The 26,790-nt window shown below is 43.5% G+C and overlaps 1 protein-coding gene across 2 annotated transcripts in view; it reads left to right on the top strand.

Moving 5' to 3' along the window:
* Positions 1 to 26,790, top strand: part of CRTAC1 (cartilage acidic protein 1) — a 534,303-nt gene that overhangs the window by 72,783 nt on the left and 434,730 nt on the right. Inside the window, exon 2 of one of the 2 annotated variants that reach the window (XM_075215947.1) lies at positions 6,671 to 6,796. The exons of the other annotated variant lie outside the window; for it this stretch is intronic. The gene's annotated coding sequence lies outside the window, so the exon portion shown is untranslated. The remainder of the gene's footprint in view (positions 1 to 6,670; positions 6,797 to 26,790) is intronic. 2 annotated transcript variants of the gene reach the window in all.

Here is a 26,790-nt window from a genome sequence, read left to right as displayed (position 1 = left end):
ATGATCCATTTGCCTCCGTGACGTCAGTAGACCCTAGTACGGGCAAGCACAGGAACTTGTGTGCAGTGCCTACAAATGTTGTTTGTCTGTTTTTGCATTTATCCAGAGCCATTCGTCCATTCAGGACTGTTGTGAAACAAAGGGCGCTATCTAGATTTAGAAGCGAAACTTTGCACATTGACACAAACATTTTGCAATGTGGGGGAAGGGCAAATTTAAAATGTGTGGAGAGATTTAGGGGGAAATGTATCAAGCTGTGAGTTCCCGGCAGGGTTTGAAAGTGGAGATGTTGCCTATAGCAACCAATCAGATTCTAGTTATCATTTATTAAATACATCCTACACAATGACAGCTAGAATCTGATTGGTTGTCATAGGCAACATCTCCACTTTTCAAACCTGACGGACACTCGTAGTTTGATGTATTTACCCATTGAAGTTGGGAGGGGAGCCATATCCTAGTTCATCTCTAAATCGCAGTGTTAAAATAAAGATTCCCAGTATTTGTGTGCTGCATGGAAAAGCAGACAGTATTGTTCCGCATAAAATCGAAATTGTGTTTGCCCCCCGTGCATTGCAATATGGTTTGTCCAGGTGCTCTAAATTAGGACTACAATGTGTCAGTTTTTTTAACCTAGATGACAATATATTATTGCAGCAAATGTCGGTGTAGATTAATATACATTGCCCATAATATAAATAATTTGCTACAATTTGCAGTTGCAATACAGTTGAATATTTAGTCTGCCATAGTCTTGTGCTGTACCTAAATGTGTTTGTTGCTTGGAAGAACTCTATAAGTGGCAATTAGTACCTGATTTGGAGAATTTACTGAACCAGGAGTAAAATTCAATACTAATCATGTAGGCGAGAGTTTTCCAACTCTTTGTGTCTGTGGGTCACTGATATTTCAGATTTTCAGTGCTGTGTACAGAATAAATAAACATGATTTAATGCGTTGAATAATCAGTAATAATTAATCATTTGCTCTCAAGACCTGCCGGACACTTATCAAAGACAGGCTAAAAAAATGTAGAAATCATAATGTTTGGAAGAGGTGTGTTGCTCGTTTTTATGAATGTTGTACAGTTTCTTGAAAATGAATGATCAGTATAGACATGAGTTATAGTTACTGGTAAATAAATCCATCTACAATTCTAAAATCTTATCAAGCTTTGCTAAAATTTTCTAGTAAAGTGGAGCTTCCATGCAGAATTTCATCTAACATTAATAGTAAAGCTTATATCCAATGTATAGTTCTTTCATGTAAAAGTTAATTTTAGAAATATAGGCTCTATATTATGTTTAAGTGTTGTTTACACTCTCAAGCAGGTTCATAATCTACCCTAACGTGTGGTATGATCATTATTTATTTATATAGCGCCACTAATTCCGCAGCGCCGTACAGAGAACTCACTCACATCAGTCCCTGTCCCATTGGAGCTTACAGTCTAAATTCCATAACATACACACACACAGACTGAAACAGACTAAGGTCAATTTAATAGCAGCCAATTAACCTACTAGTATGCATTTGGAGTCAGGGAGGAAACTGGAGCACCCGGAGGAAATCCACACAAACACGGGGAGAACATACCATCTCCACACAGATAAGGCAGTGGTTGAGAATTGTACTCATGACCCCAGTGCTGTGAGGCAGAAGTGCTAACCATTAAGCATGCCGGTATCCATAGCTCTAAACATAACCGACTTAAACCATGCTGCTGCAAACCTAAGGATCATTGCTCTCTGTTTTAATCCATACTTTCTGTTTGCATGTTTAACAAAATGCACTAGGACCACAATGTGTCCTGACCCATTCTTCATTCTGATAGCATGCATGTGTGAATTAGAATAGGTCAACTCTACGTTAGCAGCAAAATGCTCAGTTCAGGCCATTTACGCGCTGAACTCTCCAGAGCACAAAAAAAATGTCACAGAGCAAATTCACCCATGTGAAATTAAGCACAAAAACCGAGAGCACTTGTAGTATTAAAGCATGTAATTATGCCTTTGAGAGTGACTAATGGTGAATACATGTTGTGTTCTGCAGTATTAAGCTGGGCTGACCGGGGGCTACCATTATAATCTATTTCAAAGCGGGAGGTTCTGTGCTGCCTATACTGAGATCAAATGAAATATGATGTCTTAATCGAATATTCTGCTGTCACTGTCAATTTAGGAATCACTCGATGTACGCCGGCTAAAAAAAAAAAATGTGCATTGTTTTTTTACAAGCAGTTTATGTACATGATCAGTTCCAGTCAAAACTACCAACAAACCAAAGGGGACAAAACATTTAAACACTCAGCTCATACAATAACTTCCCAGTATAGTCATGTATATAAATGCTGCACTGTCCTTGTGGCCTATAGTTATAGCTAGCATGGTTGGTAGAGGAGACCTATGTGACTTAGAAAGAGTTTTAGTTGTGGCAATTTCTTTGGATGTAGCTTTAGTGACCAGTGAGTATTAAGATCAATAGTGGTCAAGGTGATGTCAGGAGAGAACTTCAGCAATGAACAAAAGTGGTGGGAGTGGGGCCAAAACTGGGTAGAATTGAGCTCATTCCCTGTGGCCCAATGTACAATATAGCCCACTTCCCGATGACTCACTGTAAAAACAAAGCCACTATAATAGGTGATAACATATTGTTGTATTCTTACCCCTTAGTGTTCCCCTCCCCTTCATTCAGTCCTCCCCTTATCCCCCTTTTTTGCTTTCTGTGTCCCTTAATTTTTGGAAAATCAATAAAAATACCGTTGACATTAAAACACAAAGCCAGAATCTGATGACCCAGGGGGCAATACAAAGCCCATTCCCCGATTGGAGCACATAGATGATGTCAGCACTCAGACTGTCCCATCTGGTCACAGAGCTTTTACCAGTTCATTAGCTAATAGTAGATCTGGGAATAATAAAGACACGGGGCGCCAAATTCTGAGCTAAATTAGTGCAATGAATCGTAGTGTGCAGTGGCAGTTAATTATCCTTGTAACAAATCATAATGACTGATAACTTTTATGTGTTTCCCAAGATCTTTCCAGTATCTTGTTGAAGAACAAATCTACTGTCCCATTGTCTCAAAGAAACAGCTAATTTGAGTTTAGAGTAGGAAAGAACATTACATGCTATCAGCCAATAACAGAATAGGCCGGTAGTCTTTAGTTACCTCTCCAGCAGTGAGCTCTGCTCTGCTTTGCCAAGGCCCAACGGAAGTGGTTAACTGCCCGTGAGAAATCCTGCTGGTCTTCAGTGGAGGCAGAATTTGGGGCAGCTGAGCCAAAGGGAGCTTGATGTGCCCTTATATATTGATCCTCCCCTGCTCACAGGGTCTGTATTGGGGAATACTGAATAGCCTCTGGAAATGATGATATTGCTTAGTAAAAGAAATATATTAATTCAGTATATATTATAAATGGTCTGTTATCCAGCTACCACTTTATATTCAAAACAACAATGAGTAAAAGATTGTCATAAACACTAAGGGCTAGATTTACTAAGCTGCGGGAGTTTGAAAAAGTGGAGATATTGTCTATAGCAACCAATCAGATCCTAGTTATCATTAGAGATGCTCAGGCTCAGTTTTCTGAAAACCGAACCCACCCAAACTTAGGGGATCCGAGTAGGCTCGCAAGCCGCCTCGGTACTTTCGCAAGTCCTCGGATCTGAATCGTGGCAAAACGTCATTGTTGCTGTGTCGGATCTCCCGAGTTTTGGATTACATAAGTAAGTCCCTCCCCAGGATATCCAGCGCCATTGCTCACACAGAAATAGGGTTAGCAGGGTTCTTGTCACTCTCCATTCTCCAGTGCCATTGCTCAGTGCCATTGCTCACATAGAAACAGGGGTAGCAGTGTTCTTGTCACTGTCCAGTCTCCAGTGACATTGCTCAGTGCCACTGCTCACACAGAAACAGGGGTAGCAGTGTTCTTGTCACTCTCCAGTCTCCAGTGACATTGCTCAGTGCCATTGCTCACACAGAAACAGGGGTAGCAGTGTTCTTGTCACTCTCCAGTCTCCAGTGACATTGCTCAGTGCCATTGCTCACACAGAAACAGGGGTAGCAGTGTTCTTGTCACTCTCCAGTCTCCAGTGACATTGCTCAGTGCCATTGCTCACACAGAAACAGGAGGGGTAGCAGTGTTCTTGTCATGTGACAAAATATTGCCTGAGGGGGACATTTCTGATATATTCTGCAAGTATTATTATTATTATTATTATTAATATTTATTTATAAGGCACCACAAGGCATCCGCAGCGCCGTACAGAGACAAACAAAATCACAATACAATGGGAGACAGCACAGTACAGTAAACACAGCAACTCAGTACGCTCAATGCACAGCTAGAGAGGGCGGGGAAGGGGGAGGGAGGATCCGCAAACGACGGGGCCCAAGAAGGAGGGCGCGGAAGACAGGGAGACCCCCAGGGGGGAGGAGGGAGCGAGAGTGGACGTGGGGTGGAGGACCCTCGAGGAGGAGGGCTAAGTAGCTGGAGAGCAGAGTTAGAAGTGGTGGAAACAGGAGGAGAGATGGCCCTGCTCAGAGGAGCGTACAATCTAAGGGGTGGGGTGGACAGACAAAGAGACGCAGGGGAGAGAGGGAGAGTAGGGGGACAGAGGCAGAAGATAAGGTAGGAAGTTAAGTGGGAGACAGAAAGGCTTTAAGAAAAAGGTGGGTTTTTAGGGCCCGTTTGAAGCTGGACAGATTAGGGGAAGTTCTGATGGAGGGAGGGAGCTTGTTCCAGTGGAGGGGGGCAGCGCGGGCGAAGTTTTGGATACGCGCGTGGGAGGAGGTTATAAGGGGGGAAGAGAGGCGACGGTCAGAGGCAGAACGGAGAGGGCGGGATGGAGCATGAATAGAGAGGAGGGTGGAGATGTAGGGCGCAGTGGAGTTGGCGAGGGCCTTGTAGGTGAGTGCGAGGAGCTTAAAGAGGATTCTGAAGGGGAATGGGAGCCAGTGAAGGGCTAGGTAGAGGGGGGAGACAAAAGAGGAGCGGCGAGAGAGGAAAATAAGCCTAGCTGCAGCGTTATGGACGGATCGAAGGGGATCGAGATGAGAGTGGGGGAGGCCAGTGAGGAGGAGGTTGCAGTAGTCCAGGCGGGAGATGATCAGAGAGTGGATAAGGCATTTGGTGGCATCTTGGGAGAGGAAGGGCCGGATGCGAGCGATGTTGCGCAGCTGGAAGCGGCAGGATTTAGCAAGAGAGAGGATGTGGGGGCCAAAGGAGAGTGAGGAGTCGAGGATGACACCAAGGCAGCGAAGTTGGGGGACAGGGGAGATAGAGGTGTTGTCGACAGTGATGGAGAGGTCAGAAGGGGATGGGGTATGAGAGGGAGGAAAAACTATGAGCTCAGTTTTGGCAAGGTTAAGTTTGAGGAATCGAGAGGACATCCAGGAGGAGATGGCAGAGAGGCAGGCGGACACCCTAGAGAGGAGGGAGGGAGAGAGATCAGGAGAGGAGAGTGTCGTCAGCGTAAAGGTGGTAGCTGAAGCCGAAGGAGCTGATGAGTTCACCCAGGGAGGAGGTGTATAGAGAGAAGAGTAAGGGTCCCAGAACAGAGCCCTGAGGGACCCCGACTGGAAGGGTGGATGGGGGGGTAAGAGGTAAGTATCCAAATATCTATGCTTTAATGGTTTACAAATACAAAACAAACATAAGCAAAAAATGCATCGGTTCTAAAAGAAAAAAGGGAATTGTTGTCATTATAATCCACCTGCAGTTAATACATTCTTCACACATACTGCAACTAGATTGCAGAGAGTTAGATTTTTAAAAATATGTGCACCTGCCACTGCCAAATTTGGAATTTCATTACTGGAAACAAAAAAACAACAACAGCAAACGAGAAATGTTCAACTACAGCAATACACAATGCCGATGTAAATCGGAGGGATTATTGAAAGTATTTAAATATAACGACTCTCATTATGTTTTGCATTTAAATCCCACTTATGATCAAGTGCACAATTTCTTTGTCTTCCTCTTTGTCTTTGTTTTGTGTGTGTGTGACATCTCTGGTGTCTCTCCTATAGCCATAATGTGCAGAGGAGAGTGGTGATTTGTACGTAAATGGCACCATTAATAATTTCCCAGCATCCCTTTCACCGGCGTAACCTTTGTAGGACATGTCACTATGAAGCGAATGAAGATGTGTGTGCGTGCAGAACCGATGAGGGTGATTAAAGATACTCTCAAGGGCGCCTTACATTTGCAGCACTTTGTCAGTTCCTTTTAAAACTGTCCGCAGTCTTATAGGGATTTATTTACTAATCCATCGATTTTTACGCCATTGTTCAGGTTGCAGCTGGGCAAGTAATTGGAACACATTGCAACCTTAAAGGGGCATTAGCATTAAAAAAATATTCCTTATTTGAATGGGAGCTTTGTGACTTCTGTTCCCAGTCTGTTACAGGATTTATCTGTGCAGCGATCATACGGCTTTCTCAAATAGCTCAATTTTTCTTGGGGGGGGGGGGGGCGGGGGTTTTGACTATTATTTTGTTTCCATTCACTCATTTTTGCAATACACACGATTAAATAAACTCTTCAAGATCAGTGGTGGGTTACATTTACAGAATTTTATGTTGCTTTGGTTCCAGTGAAAAGTCGTTATTTAACATTTTTTACCCAGGCAAATTTTAAGGGGTTGTTCTTGTCTCCTTGCAGCTCAGCAACACACGACACAGACAGAGGGTGACAGACGGTGATTCATTTCATTTACACTCACTCGCCTCTTACTAGACACACAGCAATCGTACTTAACTACATTTCGTAACTTCTTTCCAGGAGAAGGTAAGAAAAGTGACCGTGGCCGGGGCTTGATGATGTCATTTGCACGATCAAACGAGCGGGGTAATGTGTATGATGCCACAAATCACATCATCACTCCTGTGATCACTCAGGGGGCTGGGTCATTATGACACATCCCCGCCTACTTTGCAGACAAGTGAGTGGATTCCAGGGAGAATTGCCTGCTCCCTCATTGGAAGAACCATTGAGTGCATGGGGCGAATCATCAAGTGCAGGGGGCGGATCATTGAGTGCAGGGGCGAATCATCATGTGCACGGGGTGAATCATTGAGTGCAGGGGTGAATCATCATGTGCAGGGGGTGAATCATTGAGTGAATGGGGCAAACCATTGAGTAAACGGGGCGAATCATTGAGAGCAGGGGGCGAATCATTGAGTGCATGGGGCGAATAATTGAGTGCATGGGGCGAATCATTGAGTACATGGGGCGAACCGTTGAGTGCATGGGGCAGATAATTGAGTGCATGAAGCGAATCATTGAGAGCAGGGGGCAAATCATTGAGTGAATGGGACAAACCATTGAGAACATGGGGCAAATCATTGAGTGCATGGGGTAAATCATTGAGTGCAGCGGTAAATCATCAAGTGAATTATTGAGAGCATGGGGCGAACTATTGAGAGCATGGGGCGAACCATTGAGTGCATTGGGCGAACCATTGAGAACATGGGGCGAACCATTGAGTGCATGGGGCGAACCATTGAGTGCATGGAGCGAATCATTAAGTGCATGGGGCGAACCATTGAGTGCATGGGGCGAACCATTGAGTTCATACCAATGCAAACTAAATCAATTCTGGTGTGCCAAGAAGTTTACTTTTTTATTTTATTATATTTTATTTTATTATGATGATTGTCCTCTTTAGAATTAATCTTAGATCTTAGTATTTTATTACTTTCATTTTTTTTTTTAAATCATAACTATCAACGCCAGTGACTATGAAGAGGTTAAACTTGTGACTAGGTCTAAAAAGGGTGAACATCAGACATAAACATAAAATATAATCAAAGAAATGCCGGTACTTAACGGCATGACGCACTAGGCACACATGTGACGTACCACAGAGCAACCAATCAGATTTCCATCTGGTCACTGTGGCTTCCTGTGCCCACTTTAACACATGATCAAATAAGCTCAAATATGTTTCCAATATATGAATAATTTACATTTTGTTTTGCACCCTGGTTACATATTTTTATTTACGTTTTGAAAAAATATTTCACCCTCGATGAGAATTACTCCATTGTTGAAATTGAATTTAATATTTAAATGACGTTTAAAGCAAGTAAAACAACAAAGACAAATTTGGCAAAACTGTACAACTGTTGGCTTCATAACAGCACTACATAGATTAATATAAAAACTTGAATTGGTTGTATCCCTGTTGGTACAGGATTTTGCATAAATATTATACCAATCTTCTGTCACATCCTACACTGGCGATGCAAAGCTTGTGGGATAAGTGCGGCAAAATGGTTCTATTTGTATGGAAAATGGTTTATAAGGGGATTTTTGTACTCCTGGGAGTGTTAAGCACATCTGTTTCTTGCACTCAGGGTTGGTTCAAGATAAAATTGCACCAAAGTGCCAAAATAGCTTATTTTCTGTTAAATGGTCACACAGAAGTTTATTCAAGTAAATGTGGACTGGATGTACATCATTCATGGAAGCGGCAGAGGAAGATTAAGTCTGTAGTGTAGTTGGCGCTTGTATCTTCATTCCTCCAAGAATTTATCTGCAGGTAGAGAGGTGCATTGAATGAGGAGGCATAAAAGGCTCAAGTCAAATCAGTAAGAGAACAGATCTGGTTTCAGAATGAAAGGGAAAAAGAGATAAAGGGAGAGATCAAGAATAGCAATACAGCAATACTGCTTTTAGTGATAATTAATAATTAACATATCTAATGATCCAGGGCGACAGGAAGAACTTGGAAAAGAGCTGAGGGCATGAGGTGACACAAACAGCCAAGATATTGGCACAGGAAGAAAATCTAATCAGTTTCAAACACCAATGTAATATGCATAGCAAAATTCCGAGCCTACAATAACAGTGTGACAGTAGTGTGCACTTAAGAATTCGCTACATACAAACAGTGTGTCACTCACCGGACTGTGAGTGCTTCTTCCCGGACTATTAGGAACCGTGGACGTCCTCTATCCTGAGGGACTGCGCATGCGCAGCCCTTTCCAAACCTTCAGTGTATGTTCCTTTAACTTAATTGGCAGATCAGGCAACCTCCCTATATTAAGCACCTGTGGTCAACACCACGTTGCCTGATCTTGGAGTCTCATTCCCCATGAGCCTCTGAAGGTGTTCCTGTGTTTCCTTGTTTATTCAGCCCTGCTGATTCCTGTGGTTTCCAAACCACTTCTACCTCTGTGGTTTCCAAACCACTTCTACTACTGTGGTTCCCATACCACTTCTACCATCTACTGTATCATCGTGACTGTGAGCTGATTCCTATCCGCTGCCTCCGTGCACTACAGTCTTCTAATCACTTCAACTCTACCATTTATCATTGGGACTGTTAGCTGATGCCTATCCGCTGCCTCCGTGCACTACAGGCTTCAACCACATCCACTCACCTGTTCATGATTGTGACTGCCAGCTGATTCCTATCCGCTGCCTCCGTGCACTACAGGCTTCAACCTGCAACTCGTCTGTGTTTCATCATCGTGACTGTTTGGCTGATTCCTATCCGCTGCCTCCGTGCACTACAGTCTTCAACCTGCAACTCGTCTGTGTTTCATCATCGTGACTGCTAGCTGATTCCTATCCGCTGCCTCTGTGCGCTTCAGTCTTCAGTCCTCGTCAACTCTACCGTGTTTCCTTGAGTCTGCTGCCACTATTGCTACCCGCTACTCTCCGTGATCATCTGTTCCAGTTCAACTCTGCTCCGGGGTCCCATCGTTACTGCACCTGCTGGTTGCTATTGGTTACCTCCGTGTTCCCGCAGAGACCCGCTGCTGTGACTTCTCAGCGCTACTCATCCATCTACTGCTGATCCGCTCTCCACGCCTTCCTGTGTTCCCTGCTGGTCTACCTACCTGTGCGCTGCACCTGCTAGACCCCCGCTTCACCCATCCAGGGACTTGTATCCTGCTGGCCTCCTGCCCTTCAGGTATCTCTGCACTCCTGTCTGACTGCCTTCTCCTGAACCACGGTATGCATACTTCCCATTGACTGTGCTGTGTATTGCATACCTTGCTGGACTGTGTTGGTTCTCCTCTGGAGTGTACTATCCGCTGAGTCTATTTCCATCATTGACTGTGTTGGTTCTCCTCTGGAGTGTACTATCTGCTGACTCTACTGCCATCATTGACTGTGTTATCTCATGCTGGATTACTTCAAGAGACTTTCTATATTGGCAGTGTTGTTCAGTCATTTATACATTTATATTGTGCATATTACTGTGGATCAAAGTCAAGGTGCCCGTGTATATATTGTGTTGCAGTCTCTCCCCGTGCACCTCCTCACATATATATTCAGTGGTACAACTTGCTAGTGGCAGACCACTGACTCCTGTTTACAGTTTCACCTGTTCCAGTATCCTCTCACATAGCAGTGGTACAACTTGCTAACGCAGACCACTGACTCCCCGGATACCTCCACTTGGATTCCATTCCTTCACTCAGACAGCGGTACAACTTGCTATCCGCAGACCGCTGACTCTCATCACCTCCTCGTTTCTGTTGGACATTCCTCCTCACTATAGCAGTGGTACAACTTGCTACCGCAGACCACTGACTACCTTCACGTGTCCTTTGTCCATACAGTTCCTCGTGTATTACTACCTCCATATTGCCAGTGCTGCTAGTCATAGACTTTCCTGAGCATCTCATCATCTGCTATTTCCTGTTCCGTGATCACCCTGCTACCAGAGTACCATATTACCACCTATACTGCTCTGGTAAGCCTATCACCTGGTGATCCCTGGGTAAAGACTCCTAGTGCCCGTGACAGTAAGATCAGGCCATGACAGACCCAGATACGGAACCTACTGCTAAAGAGATGCTGCAGCATCTGGTCAGCCGTGTGGAGCAACAGGATGCTCGCCAACAGCTGTTACTTCAATGTTACCAATCGTTAACCTCCCAAGGAACATCTGGACAGACTGTTACAGCTAGTATTGAAGCTCCTGTGCTTTCCTCCGTTTCCCCAGTGCCATCCCAGGTGTCTACAGCTCCTACGCTTCACCTGCCTACTCCGTCAAAATATGACGGGGACCCCAAAACTTGTAGAGGTTTCCTTAACCAATGTTCAGTCCATTTTGAACTCCAACCTCAAAATTTTTCTACCCATCGTTCCAGAGTGGCCTATCTTATCTCATTGTTTTCTGGACAAGCCCTGGCTTGGGCCTCCCCTCTGTGGGAAAGAAACGATCCAATTCTACAAGATAGTGCCAAATTCATTTCCACGTTCCGAAGTGTGTTCGATGAACCAGGTCGTGTGACCTCCGCTGCTTCCAGCATTCTTCGTTTGCGACAAGGCTCCCATACAGTAGGACAGTATGTCATTCAATTTAGGATCTTAGCCTCTGAACTTCAGTGGAATACTGAAGCATTAGTTGCCGCCTTCTGGCAGGGGCTCTCCGATAAAATTAAAGATGCACTGACTACCCAAGAGCTTCCTTCGTCACTAGAAGATTTGATCTCTCTTTGCCATCGTGTAGACATGAGATTTCGTGAAAGAGAATCTGAGAAAACAACTTCTGCTAAAGCACCTCTTCGTTTAAACCCTCAATTTCGTCCAGTTTCACCTTCTGTGATTCCCATGGAGATAGGACGTTCCAAATTATCTTTAGAAGAGAGGAAACGAAGAGTAAAGAATAGACTCTGTATCTATTGTGCTGATTCCACACATATGCTCAGTTCTTGCCCTAAGAAATCGGGAAATGCCAGGCCCTAACTAGTTCTGGAGAGGTAAAGTTAGGGTCCCTGGAGTCCTCTCCATTGTCTATGAAATCTAAAGTCTGCGCTTTCGATGTTACGATTTCCTTTGCTACCAAATCCTTTGAGTCACAGGCATTGATTGATTCCGGAGCAGCAGGAAATTTCATTTCTAAATCACTAGTGAATCAATGGTCCCTACCAGTGATCACTTTAAAAACACCCATTACTGTGACGGCTATAGATGGATCACGTCTCATCAATGGTCTCATCACCCAGAGTACGTCTCCAGTAACCCTTCAGATTGGTGTACTACACCATGAAGAAATTTCGTTTTTAATTCTTCCAGTTACGACAAGTCCGATTGTCTTAGGCCTTCCATGGCTTCAATGTCACTCTCCCCAGATTGACTGGCGCACCCCTCAAGTTACGTCTTGGGGGTCTGAATGTCACCATCGTTGTCTCTCTCAAGTTATTCCTCTTAAAGTACAGCGATCTTCCATCTCATCTTCCTCCCCGGGACTCCCTCCTCAGTATGCTTCATTTGCCGATGTGTTTGATAAAGCTCAGTCTGAACGTCTTCCTCCTCATCGTTCTTGGGATTGTCCGATCGACCTTCTACCTGGCAAGACTCCTCCCAGGGGTCGGGTCTATCCTCTCTCGTTACCTGAAACTCAAGCCACATCTGAGTACATACAGGAGAATCTCCAGCGTGGGTTCATTCGACCTTCCACCTCTCCCGCTGGAGCTGGGTTCTTCTTCGTCAAAAAGAAGGATGGATCATTACGCCCTTGTATAGATTTTCGTGGACTCAACGCCATTACTATCAAGAATCGGTATCCCATTCCGCTGATCACTGAGCTATTTGATCGCATCAAGGGAGCTCGGATATTTACTAAGTTGGATCTTCGTGGTGCCTACAATTTAATAAGAATCCGTTCCGGTGACGAATGGAAGACCGCGTTTAACACCAGAGATGGGCATTACGAATATTTAGTAATGCCCTTCGGGCTGTGTAATGCCCCCGCGGTTTTCCAGGGTTTCATCAATGAGATCTTTCGGGACTTATTATATGTATGTGTCGTTGTCTACCTGGACGACATATTGATCTTCTCACAGGACCTGCCTTCTCATCACCAACATGTGGCAGAGGTCCTCTCCAGACTACGGAAAAACTCGTTGTTCTGTAAATTGGAAAAATGTTCATTCGAGTTACCCCAGATTCCATTCTTGGGGTATATAGTTTCCGGAGTTGGCCTGAAGATGGATCCAGACAAAGTAAATGCTGTACTACATTGGCCTCAGCCAACTACTCTTCGTGCCATCCAGCGTTTTTTAGGTTTTGCCAATTACTATAGACGCTTCATTCAAGACTTCTCATCCATTGCATCTCCCATTGTGGCCTTAACTCGGAAAGGGGCTAATACTAAGCAATGGTCATCTGAGGCTCTCCAAGCCTTTCAAATCCTCAAAGAGTCCTTCTCGTCTGCTCCCATTCTGCGACAACCTGATGTGACACTCCCCTTCTTCCTAGAAGTAGATGCCTCTAATGTGGGCTTAGGAGCTATTCTCTCCCAACGCTCGGAGCAACAAAAATTACATCCTTGTGCCTTCTACTCTCGGGGTCTTCTGCCCGCAGAGAAAAACTATACTATCGGGGACAAGGAGTTGCTGGCCATCAAAGCTGCATTAGAGGAATGGAGATACTTGTTGGAAGGAGCTCGCCATCCGGTGACGATCTTCACGGATCATAAGAACTTGTCATATTTGCAATCTGCTCAATGCTTGAACCCTCGTCAAGCAAGATGGTCTCTTTTCTTTTCCCGTTTTGAATTAATTATAACCTTCAAACCAGCTGCTAAGAACAAGAAAGCTGACGCTCTATCTCGAGCTTTTGTGACGTCCTCTGATGTAGAAGAGGTTCCCAACCATGCTATTCTAGACCCCAAATGTATTTCTCTGGCTGCTTCATCCACCAAAATGCTACCATTTGGGAAGACCCTCGTGCCTCCTACTCTGAGGCGGAAAATCCTTTCGTGGTTCCATGCCTCTCGTTTTTCTGGACACGCCGGTGAACATAAGACCTTTGAGATTCTCTCTCGTAGTTACTGGTGGCCTTCAATGAGGAGAGACGTCAAAGAGTTTATTGCTTCCTGTGATTTATGTTCTCAGTTCAAATCCTCCCGCAGAACTCCAGCAGGGTTGCTGCGACCACTACCCATTCCGTCCAAGCCTTGGACCCATATTAGTATGGATTTCGTTACTGATTTGCCACCAAGTAAGAATCACAATACTATTTGGGTAGTGGTAGACAGATTTTCGAAGATGGCTCATTTCGTCCCTCTGTCCGGTTTACCTTCCTCGTCTACTCTGGCTGAACATTTCATTAAAGAAATCTTCCGCATCCATGGATGTCCGTCTGAGATTGTGTCAGATAGAGGAGTACAATTCGTTTCCAGATTCTGGCGGGCCCTTTGTAAAACCTTGGGCATACGATTAGCACTCTCATCGTCTTACCATCCGCAATCTAACGGACAAACGGAACGAGTCAATCAAGATCTTGAGACTTTTATTAGGATGTTCTCTTCAGCCAACCAAGACAACTGGGTAGAATTGCTCCCTTGGGCTGAATTCGCCCATAACAACATGTATCATGAGTCATCATCCAAAACTCCATTCTTTGTGGTCTACGGTCACCATCCGTCTTTTCCGGAATTTCCTGCCCTCCCGCCCACCCAAGTTCCTGCTGTGGAGACTGCTTGTCGGACCTTCAAAAATATCTGGTCTCAGGTCAAAACCTGTTTAAAGAAGACATCTAACAAATATAAGTCTTTCGCAGATAAGAAGAGGCGGGCTATTCCACCACTAAAAATTGGAGATCGTGTCTGGTTATCTACCAAAAATATTCGTTTGAAGGTTCCATCTATGAAATTCGCCCCTCGTTTTATTGGTCCATATAGGATCATTCAAGTTATCAATCCAGTATGTGTTAAACTTCTTCTTCCTAAGAATCTTCGGATTTCCAATGCCTTCCATGTGTCCTTGCTCAAACCTCTCATCATCAACCGTTTCTCGACTCCTCCCTCAGCACCGCAGCCAGTTCAAGTTCATCAGGAGGAGGATTTCGAGATTACTGAGGTATTGGATGCAAAAATTTCGCGAGGAGTCCTCCGTTTCCTCGTTCATTGGAAGGGCTTTGGTCCTGAAGAGCGTTCATGGATCAAAGCTGAAGATCTTAATGCTCCTGCCCTTCTGAAGAAGTTTTATTCCAAAAATCCGGACAAGCCCGGTTCCAGGCGTTCTGTGCCCACCTTTAAAAGGGGGGGTACTGTCACTCACCGGACTGTGAGTGCTTCTTCCCGGACTATTAGGAACCGTGGACGTCCTCTATCCTGAGGGACTGCGCATGCGCAGCCCTTTCCAAACCTTCAGTGTATGTTCCTTTAACTTAATTGGCAGATCAGGCAACCTCCCTATATTAAGCACCTGTGGTCAACACCACGTTGCCTGATCTTGGAGTCTCATTCCCCATGAGCCTCTGAAGGTGTTCCTGTGTTTCCTTGTTTATTCAGCCCTGCTGATTCCTGTGGTTTCCAAACCACTTCTACCTCTGTGGTTTCCAAACCACTTCTACTACTGTGGTTCCCATACCACTTCTACCATCTACTGTATCATCGTGACTGTGAGCTGATTCCTATCCGCTGCCTCCGTGCACTACAGTCTTCTAATCACTTCAACTCTACCATTTATCATTGGGACTGTTAGCTGATGCCTATCCGCTGCCTCCGTGCACTACAGGCTTCAACCACATCCACTCACCTGTTCATGATTGTGACTGCCAGCTGATTCCTATCCGCTGCCTCCGTGCACTACAGGCTTCAACCTGCAACTCGTCTGTGTTTCATCATCGTGACTGTTTGGCTGATTCCTATCCGCTGCCTCCGTGCACTACAGTCTTCAACCTGCAACTCGTCTGTGTTTCATCATCGTGACTGCTAGCTGATTCCTATCCGCTGCCTCTGTGCGCTTCAGTCTTCAGTCCTCGTCAACTCTACCGTGTTTCCTTGAGTCTGCTGCCACTATTGCTACCCGCTACTCTCCGTGATCATCTGTTCCAGTTCAACTCTGCTCCGGGGTCCCATCGTTACTGCACCTGCTGGTTGCTATTGGTTACCTCCGTGTTCCCGCAGAGACCCGCTGCTGTGACTTCTCAGCGCTACTCATCCATCTACTGCTGATCCGCTCTCCACGCCTTCCTGTGTTCCCTGCTGGTCTACCTACCTGTGCGCTGCACCTGCTAGACCCCCGCTTCACCCATCCAGGGACTTGTATCCTGCTGGCCTCCTGCCCTTCAGGTATCTCTGCACTCCTGTCTGACTGCCTTCTCCTGAACCACGGTATGCATACTTCCCATTGACTGTGCTGTGTATTGCATACCTTGCTGGACTGTGTTGGTTCTCCTCTGGAGTGTACTATCCGCTGAGTCTATTTCCATCATTGACTGTGTTGGTTCTCCTCTGGAGTGTACTATCTGCTGACTCTACTGCCATCATTGACTGTGTTATCTCATGCTGGATTACTTCAAGAGACTTTCTATATTGGCAGTGTTGTTCAGTCATTTATACATTTATATTGTGCATATTACTGTGGATCAAAGTCAAGGTGCCCGTGTATATATTGTGTTGCAGTCTCTCCCCGTGCACCTCCTCACATATATATTCAGTGGTACAACTTGCTAGTGGCAGACCACTGACTCCTGTTTACAGTTTCACCTGTTCCAGTATCCTCTCACATAGCAGTGGTACAACTTGCTAACGCAGACCACTGACTCCCCGGATACCTCCACTTGGATTCCATTCCTTCACTCAGACAGCGGTACAACTTGCTATCCGCAGACCGCTGACTCTCATCACCTCCTCGTTTCTGTTGGACATTCCTCCTCACTATAGCAGTGGTACAACTTGCTACCGCAGACCACTGACTACCTTCACGTGTCCTTTGTCCATACAGTTCCTCGTGTATTACTACCTCCATATTGCCAGTGCTGCTAGTCATAGACTTTCCTGAGCATCTCATCATCTGCTATTTCCTGTTCCGTGATCACCCTGCTACCAGAGTACCATATTACCACCTATACTGCTCTGGTAAGCCTATCACCTGGTGATCCCTGGGTAAAGACTCCTAGTGCCCGTGACACAGTGCTTAGAAAGTCTAACACCTTGTCCTCATACTCGATGAAATGTTTTCAACAATAACACGGAAGCTCCTATTTACATATAAATATGCAGATTCATGAAGGTCGTTTATTATGTTGAATCGAAAACGCGATGTATTCACCTATAAAATTGCTTTGTTTGTTTGCAAAGTATAAAGGATTTTCTTTTATATCTCACTTGGATATACTGACTCCCGGCAGATGACAGACACAACAACTTCTTTCTTGAAGAACTGTGTTTTTATTGTTCGCATCACTTTTGTCAGGATGACACCAGGCGACTCTTGCCCTAGCTAGACACAGACGTTCTACCTAGTCACCAGCTACCTAGCTGTCATTGGTCGTCCCACCCACAACAGCAAAACAACCTTTTATTCCCCTCCAAAGTACTACTTAACCGATAAAGAAAATAAAAAATCTAATTACACCCATGTGGTGCACCTGTGTATCTGTGTGCTGTATGAAAGGGTAAGTGGGACTTTAACCCTGTCTGCAGCCTGTACCTGCAAACCCTCTGGGATTTACCTATCTGTGTGCAGGAGAGGTGTGGCAAATAACCTTCTTTGTCACAATACATCTTATATTACATCTTATAATATTAATATTCTTTGTGGTATTGATAGAATCTAAACTACTGTACGTGCAACTCAACAAGAATAAGTTATTAAGGTTAATAAAGGCTTAACAAATTGCTAATTTCCAAATCTCCCTTTTCTTTCACAGACTTAGCAAAATGGATATTATTATGCATGCTTTGGTACAATGACCTGTTGTAGCCATTTTCCAGTTCTGAAATGTCTAAATGTAAACACTTTGGTTTGAGCAAGTGCCAATGCATGCACTGTTTCCAGGGATGTGGAGACCGATCATGGGCCCTACAGATAGAGGACTTATTGGATCAATTTGGTTGAGCAATAAACATTTAGATGTATCCTAGCTATGACCAAACTGAACGTAGATCCTGTGGTTCAAATCTCAGTCCACAAGAAAGAATCGACCCTTGTGTGGCCAGTCTCAGATCTTACATGCACATGCCACGTTGGGCAGAATGATCACACTGTGAAGACCATTCGGTAGGCTGGTAGGTTGGTCAAACACAAGTTATATTGTGAGACTGCCATATGAGAATGAGTTGACCTTTTATGTGGAGAGGCCCTTTAAATGCCACAGCCGGTGGTCATAAATGTTGGTTCAGGTCACAAAACAGTCTCCTCTAATGTGTGTTCTTTGAAAACATCACCTGCATTGGTGGATTTTGCTTTGTCGTATAATTTTTATTTATAGAATGTTGATGATACAGACTCCATAGCTAAAAATTTACAACTGAAAGCTGATATTTTGCGTTAATTTAGCATCTCCTTAAATGCAGAAAGGATTAAAAAAACATCACGTCTCCAGTGGCGTAACTAAAGCAGTTCCGGGTATCCTGTGCCCACGTGGATAGTGGCAGCATGCACCACCATTGTTGGACAAGCACTGCCTGCCACTGACATCCAGGGTTTTCATTATTTAGAACAAGGATGACCAGTTAGTTCCAGACCCTATGGTCACTACCTATAAAGGGGGTCACTGCACTGTGATGTCATTATCCCTCTTGAAGAATATGATCTCACCCATCCACCATAGTTCTTCAGCAGATAAGGGCAAGGATACGGGCAAGGTAGAAGCAGATAACTGGTTGATGGAGCTTAATGTCAGCCTGTATCTCCCTAGCTTTAACCATAACATGAAACAGTTTTAAATCATACTTGTCTACTCTCCCGGAAAGTTCAGTAGGTTGGCAAATTTTGACGAGTTCTCCCAAAGTCCCAGAGGAGTGAGCCACTGTCTTGTATCCCGCATTATGTCCCACCCCAGCTACGCGATGATGAGAATCACACCCTTGCGCAGAAGAGGGCGGAGCCATGATGATGCAAATTGCATTGTCACGCTATTGGACCTAGGACCAAAAAGTGGGCAAGTATGTTTGAAATGTGTTTCATGATGAAATACAGCTGAATATGAGGGAATCTCATATCAGAAATGGGGATGTTAGCTTGAATTTCCTTTAGGAGTTAACAGTGCTTCAGTGATCATCTAATGCTTCTTGCAGTGAAGTGTACTCTGTTTTTTTTTTTTAAGCAATTTGATGTCCCAGTATGTGATAAACACACGTTTATTTTATAACTCCATCGATTGATATGTATTGCATCCCCAGAGGAATGCTGCTGTCTTTTCAATCCGGCATCTCAGCAAACTTTTCAGACATCTTAATGTTGTGAAATGATAAAACCAGTTTCCAGGAAGAGAACGGTTACCTCACACACCCCCCTCATAGTTTGGGGCATTCATTTCATGCAAGGAGCAAAAAAAAAAAGAGAGTGTGAGACATGATTCATTAGAAAGGGCATTGTAGCATCGAGTGCACGGAATGTGAAATTGCCCTGTGATCTCTAAGGTTCCAGCATTGTGGACTGACACTTGACTGCTCAGGAAACTGCGGTGTGATCGTTTGTTACACTGTCTTACAGTGCGAGGAGGGATGAGAGATGGCAGAGAGTTTACCGTGCACCAGATAACAATGCCGTCCTTGCAAGACTGAGATTTAAATGTTAGTCTTTGATGCGCATGAAGGTTTTAGCTCATTAGTGTTTCTTGGGTATTCAGCACAATGTACCGGCATAATTGTGTGACACACGGTGCTGGATGTAAGCACTAATACAAGCCTCTTACTCTACTGGCCTTGGAGCACTGCCAGCATTTTTGCTCAATTCCCCCAGGTCTGGCTCGAGACTCACAAGAGCACGGAGAGTGACATAACCATATGGCTCCTTATTCAGGGGACAGTTTTGCCTTTCAATTCTCATTTCCAAGCTGATGGATTGTACACAATGATAATTTCTACCTATTTTTAAGTCTTCTTACTCTTCTATTTTTTTTCATGCCCTTTCTACAAAGAAAGTTAACAAATTACATCCATACATATTAATATATCTTTGCAACTAGGCTACATTTGCTATGCCGGCAAATATACATATTTAAGAAACTGCTTCAAAAGCTTTCATGTCCATACAAGCAACATTTGAGAAGTGAAACAAAAGAGCAGCGATGGCAGATATGGGGACGAGACTTGCTTAATCTTCCCAGCGTATGGCTTCTTGTTTGTTAGATGTTGGCATATGCTGGACTTGATTACAGTTCACATACTTCTTGATGTAAGGAACCTGGAATATTTATGACAATCACACTACACTTTTTTTTTTTTTTTACTAAGGCTTTGTTGGAATGAGATGAATTCAGTCACTTAAAGGGAACTAGCACCGCTAATTCTAATTACAGTTTTATCCTATAATTCTAATAATGTGCAAACTGTTAGTCTGATCAGCTGTGTAGTAATCTACGGAGAGGTACTTTGCTCTATCTACTAATTTTTGGGTAGACAAATGGAGCCATGTTTAGGTAGTAAGAGTGAGACTATGCAAATTCTCCAACATTATCTCTTTGCATGGGCCAACTTTTTGAGGGTGTATACCCCACTCTACATATTTAACAGTAAACAGGCCATAAAATATTTGAAAAAGAAGATGGGGGCAGGGCTGGCCCTATAGGCCCCTCCACTTAGACACACCCTTAGTCGGATTAAGGGGAGGGGCCCATGCACCTATCTCACAGGAGGTCTCCCGGATCATGTACTATACGGTTGTAACCGGATTAAGGGATGGGGCCAGCCACCTTCACTGCAGATCATATGATCCGTTCCTTCCTCCCCTGATGATTTCTTACATGGGACGCACACAACATGACAGGTGCACAAGCTGCAAGAGAGGCAGACACAAGCGTCTGACTCTCCGACACAGCACAGCTGGAAATAGGGAAGTTGAGGAAAGGGGGGAATTCTTAACATAATGAGGGTGATAGGTGGGCTATTACTTTAATGGTAGAGTGTGGGAGTGGGGCATATTTAATGGAAGGTGTTATCAATTTATTTGTGGAGTTATTTGATATATTAGTGGGGCCTATTAATTTAAGGTGGGGTGATGGGACCTTAAATATAATGCTTGGGCGGTATGGGGCTATTAATGGAATGTGCGGAATAGTTTAGGGAGAAGAAGAGCTATTTATTAAACGTGAATATGAATTAATTAATGCCAGGGATGTTTGTGGTAAATAAGTATATTTATTTAATGGGAATGCTACTACTTTATTGCTGATTGGGGCTCTTAATGTAATGTGGGTGGTAGGTGAGCTATTAATTTAATAGTGGAGTGTGGATGGGGGTATTTTTTTAATGGCAGGTGCTATCAATTTATTTTTGGGGTGATAGTGGGGTATTTAATTTAATAATCGGGCCTATTAATTTAAGGTCATATGACCCTACCTTTAATTTAATGCTGGGGAGGTTTGGGGGTTATTAACTGAATGTTTGGGGGGGGGAAGGAGGGCTATTTATTAAATGTGAAAGTGAATTATTTCATTTTGGCAATGGTTATGAGAAATAGGTCTATTTACTAATTGTATATGCTATCAATTTATTGCCAGGACTGGTTGGGATAAATAGTTCTATTATTAAATGTGAATTCTATTCATTTTATTTAATTTAATAGTTTGGGCTGGTTGCAGGCAGTGAGGCCTAATTATTAAATTTGGGTGCTATTAATTTAACTCCAGGGCTGGTTGAGTCTTTCTAAATTTTTTATAGCTACTGTATATTCCTGGAATGGGAATATGAAGATTTATCCTCTAATTAATTGGCAGGCATTGCACAAACCAAAACAGCTGGTAACCAAACACTAGGGGGTAAGTGGAGATGATGCCTTTGGCAACGAATCAGATTCTAGTTATAATTATTTAGTACATTCTACAAAATGACAGCTAGAATCTGATTGGTTGCTGTAGGCAACATCTCCACTTTTTCAAACCCGCAGTTTGATAAATTTACCACTAGGTGTCAATTAATAAAAAAGACCTATCGTGTTCCATTATACTCTATGAAAGCGTATCTAACAGCCCTTTCAATGTTTATTCAGATATGAGTGATGGGCAAAAACTAAAGACAAAATTCTCTTCTCCAGCATCATTCCCCCAGCATCACTGGGTTTAATCTTCCTATGGGAAAAGCTTTGTGTGCTGAAACTTAAACCCCAATAGGTTTGTTACTAACATTTAATTTAGGTGCAAAATTGGCACCAAATGAGAGCAACCAATCAGATACTGGATGTCTAACTTGCACTGGTCAGATACAAAACTGCAGTAACAATTTCACTCGTAAATGCAATGTTAGTAAACGGACCTGATTGTCATTGGTAGAATGATGCGCCAGTAAAGGTGTCATTACATTCATCACGCTCCCACGGCACTCCGGATTGTTGCTTCAGGCAATGTCAATACACCTTGAAGGAAGATGCAACCATTAAAGTATTTTCCGGACAGAGCGATGGATGTAGGAAGATCTGTCTTTTACACAAATGACTCTTGCACACGAGTGTTGAAAAACAAACCAAGATAAATGCTAATTAAACCATCAGAATTTCTCTTTGCTTTAACAGAGCGATCAAAGTGCGCTATATAACTGTGGAAGAGCCCCAAAACGTGTCATGATTATCCCTGGATGACTATTGCCACTATTAACAAGCTCCCGGTGATTGCAAGAAAAATCTCATTAAATTTAGGACCAACATGATGATGATTATATCTGCAGAGGAGCGATCGCTGATCACCTTATGTACTTTATGAATATAACCTGTATTCCCCATGAAAATATACTCACTTATGTAATAGATAAAGTAGAAAGGATCCCCTAGGGGTATAAAGGTATATATGAAATCAATGGGGGAATGCCCAATTATAAGAAGTGCTTTCACAGGTAATGTTACTCCCCAACAGCTTCTAGTAGTTTTTTTCTTCCTGAAGGTGTTCCATTATTCCTTATAATACATTTCCTACTAGAACCTGTGGCGCACTGTATGTCAATTTAAATCTGATGACCTATATAAAATGTACTTCTCACCCAAAAATACAAATATAATCAGTAAATAATCAAAATATAATACATTATAAAAAAATAAGCTAGTAGCAAACCAATTGGGGCTAAAAACACTGCTGTTTCATTTTATTAAGACTAAAAATAGCTGGTTATTTTGCTTATGGCTCTTTTAAAAGGAATGGTGTATCCATCTTGTTCAATGGCCGTACTAATTTTATCTTGCAAACCAAAATAGAGGATAAATCGGGCAGATATATAATCCTAGTAGGACTGTTAGAGGGTAAATTAGTAACTTTAGTTTCACTCTATGCCCTAATTCCCGCCGAATCCTTTTTCTCAAAATGCGTTGTGAAGAGATATCGAACGTTCACAAGGGCCATCTGGTTATAATGGGCGACTTCAACCTTATACCAAATACCCTCTGTGAGAGTCTTCAGTAATGGCTTCTTGTCACCTCCCTTCCCTATCACCAATGGAACTAGGCAGGGGTGAGCACTCTCTCCCCTAATGTTTGCTCTAGCTATAGAACCCCTTACTCACATAATTCGAATGGCCCCTGATTTCCCTGGCATCTCTTTCCACTCATGTTCAAATAAATTTTGTCTATTCGCAAATGATGTTCTATTGTTGTTACCAGCCAGGAGACCTAGTTGTCAGCCATAACATCTATTCTGGATAACGTCAGTGCAGTTTCCTTCTACAAAGTAAATGTTACTAAATCTGAGGCTCTTCCTATTAATATACTTCATTGTGTGGGTGAAGGAGTCCCTCTCCTCTTTGGGTATACACATACCACCCACCCTATCTACGATATTTGATATAAATTTCACCCCGATTTTCCATCATCTTTCCTCCCTAGCCAAAAAACTGAATTAACTACTAGGTCTCTTGGTTCGGGCGTATTGCTGCCTTCAAAATGATGCTTTCACCCAAACTAATATATATTTTTCGCACCATACCAAATATTGTTCCCAGAATGTTAATGACTTGTTTTCACACACTGATGATGTCTTATGTCTAGAAGCAGAAACGCCCCCTCCTTACCCATAATCGCATGGCTTTACCCAAACTGCGTGGGGCCTCATGCTTCCCAATTTATCTCAATACCAAGATGCATGTATACTGTCTCATTTATGGGACTGAACACTCATTCAGGACTTTAAGCCCTGGCTGACAAGTCCTAAGGACTCGTAAATCTGCTCGTCCCCCAGAGGTAAAAAAACAGTTATCTATCTCCTGCTGGAGAGACAAAGGAATGCTCACCATATCAGACTTGTTTGCCCAAAGTCTTCTCCTCCCCTTCTCTTTACTCCAAGAACGCTACCACCTCCCTTCTTTGGAACTGTACAAATACTTGCAAGTCCAGCACTGTGTTGCTACCAGCTCCAAAACCCTTCATTCTTTCTCCTCCCCAGTGGCGCACGCAGGGTGGGTTTCTGAGTCTCTAGAAACCCCCCCTGCGCTAACTAAGTGGCCACTGTCCTATACAGCAGCCGCGGTGCTGTATTGTATACAGCACCACCGCAGACGCTTCTTAGACATCGCCGCGGCTGCTGTATAGGACAGCGCTGGCGAAACGGAGCTGCTGCGCAGCTCTCTCGTGTTTTTTTTTGTTTGTTTTTTTTTTGTGTCGGCGGGGAGAAACCCCCCCCCCCCCCCCCCGACAATCCTCGGTGCGCCCCTGCTCCCAGCCCACATAAGTTCTGGACAGATTATCTAAGGGTATTAACAGAGGTGGGATAACATTTTGGTACCAATATCTCCACTCCTTGATACCATATTCTAAAGCACCAACTCAACCAAGATGGTAGGCGGACCTTGGTACCACATTTACTTCACAACAATGGGAAAATATATATACAACTTCCCATCATATGTCTAAATGTATAAACTACACCTCAACCAGCTATATCTCACCCCAGACCGTCTTCAAACAATATGGCCCTCCCATTCGAAGTATTGCTGGATGCAGTGTACCCACATAGCTGACATTTGTCATGTTTTTTTGGTCTTGTCCAGTGATTCAGACGCTTTGCGGAGAAGTGATCGCCTTGATCTCCACGGTCTTAAGCCTTATTGTTTCCCTGGATCCTGCCCTGTCCCTTCTACACCTATATCCACCATAGATCCCTAAGAATGATCGATATATACTGGGACATATGCTCATAGCACCTAGAGCTGCGATAGCTCAGAACCGGAAATCCACTACCCCTACTATGACTTGTATCATCTTCAAGATTCAGTATAACTTTAATATGGAAACAATAGATATGCCCTACTCCTCATCTGCATCAGCTCCTATTATGAGTTGGCTGTGATGGCACAAATATATCCCGGAGGGCCCGGGTGCATCCCAGGGCTCTCCCCCTTCTTCTCCCTCTTTCTCCCCAGCAGCCCTTATCGAACCCCCCCAGCTTGACGCTCACACCTCACCAAATTGTGTCCTTGCTGCAACCTGAACAGTTTCTGGGACACATATACAACTGAAACGGTTTAATGTTGCCTTAATAAACTCTTGAACTATTTTAAATTGTTGGTAATCAGAGTGACTATTCCCCCCTTGCGCGGGGGTCCCCCCTTGTACTTACCTTGTTTTGATATTCACTATTTCCTTTTTGCTTTCTGTATCCACCATAAAGCTCTGTAAAATCTCTAATAGAAATTATTAATGCCAAAAATAGACTAAAAATAGCCGATTTTACCGGGCTTCATCCCTGTTGTGTTACAACGTGTTGTGTTAGCAAGTGCTCGTAATAACAATGAGCTAAATTAAAAAAAAAAAATTGTTAATTGGTTGCTATAGTTCGTAGACATTTGCTCCTCAATAAAAAAATGTCAGTATTGCTTTTAGCTTTGTCAGAATCTTTAAACAGTAAGTATATTTTTTACACCTGTCTTATGTCCCAAGAAGAATAGTTGTTATATTTTCTATACAAAAATGAGGGTAATGGGTTAGAGTGAGACAAGTTTCGCAAATTATTTATTTTAATATGGAAATGTTACATTTTAATTAACTAGTTTTTTTTCAATTAAGATGTCTGGCGGCTGGAAAACGTGTCGCTTCTCTCCATTTCTATTTTCTTTTCTGGGAAGATGACAATTTGTGAGATTGTGCTTGACACTTGCCCAGTTATCTGGAGGTATATGACAATTAGTGCCTAGAGCCTAAAGGGTATATGGTTGGCGCTATCAGTGATCAATATTTGGAAAATGACACACATCCCAAATTGCCTTGGTGCATTTGAAATACTGGATACAGACGTGACCTATAGTGGTTCAAAGTTTTATAACTACAAGAAATTATTTTCAATTGTTTTAAATTTATCGATGTGAGAATTTATGGGAGGTCAGGTGATTCTAAAATCTTTAAAACCTCACCAATGATTTGCAAAATAATTGAAGTAAAGATGAACATTATAAACCCAACGTTGCTTGTGGAGGAACATTGAACATTTATTCACCTGTTTGGGACTGACGAGGATTTTCTGTTTAACATAAAATACTCTGAAGCCATTTCTTTATGCAAGACTTGAAGATCTTCAATTGCCACTGAAGCCATGCAGGTCCATCAGTAAAAGGTGACCATGACATATATTTTCGCAAATAGAGACTATTCCCTTATGCCATACAATGCACCCCTACCCACAGCGCCAGTGCTAGGGTCCTTGGCGCCCTAGGCACAGTGTGAAAATCGGCGCCCCCCCTTTAAAAATCGGCGCCCCCCTGTCAAAATTGGCGCTGCGCTTCCCTCCCCTCAGCTCCCCATGTCTTTCTTTAACTTACCTGCATGAAGCTGCTCCTCTCTGCTCTGTCTTCTCCCCTCCACTCACAGACACTGTCGGGCCGCGATGATGACATCATCACGGCCTGTCACTGTCAGTGAGCGGAGGGGAGAAGACAGAGCAGAGAGGAG

This window comes from Mixophyes fleayi, chromosome 6 (assembly GCF_038048845.1).
Source record: "Mixophyes fleayi isolate aMixFle1 chromosome 6, aMixFle1.hap1, whole genome shotgun sequence".
Taxonomy (NCBI): Eukaryota; Metazoa; Chordata; class Amphibia; order Anura; family Limnodynastidae; genus Mixophyes; species Mixophyes fleayi.
This window is presented reverse-complemented; position numbering and strand designations above follow the sequence as displayed.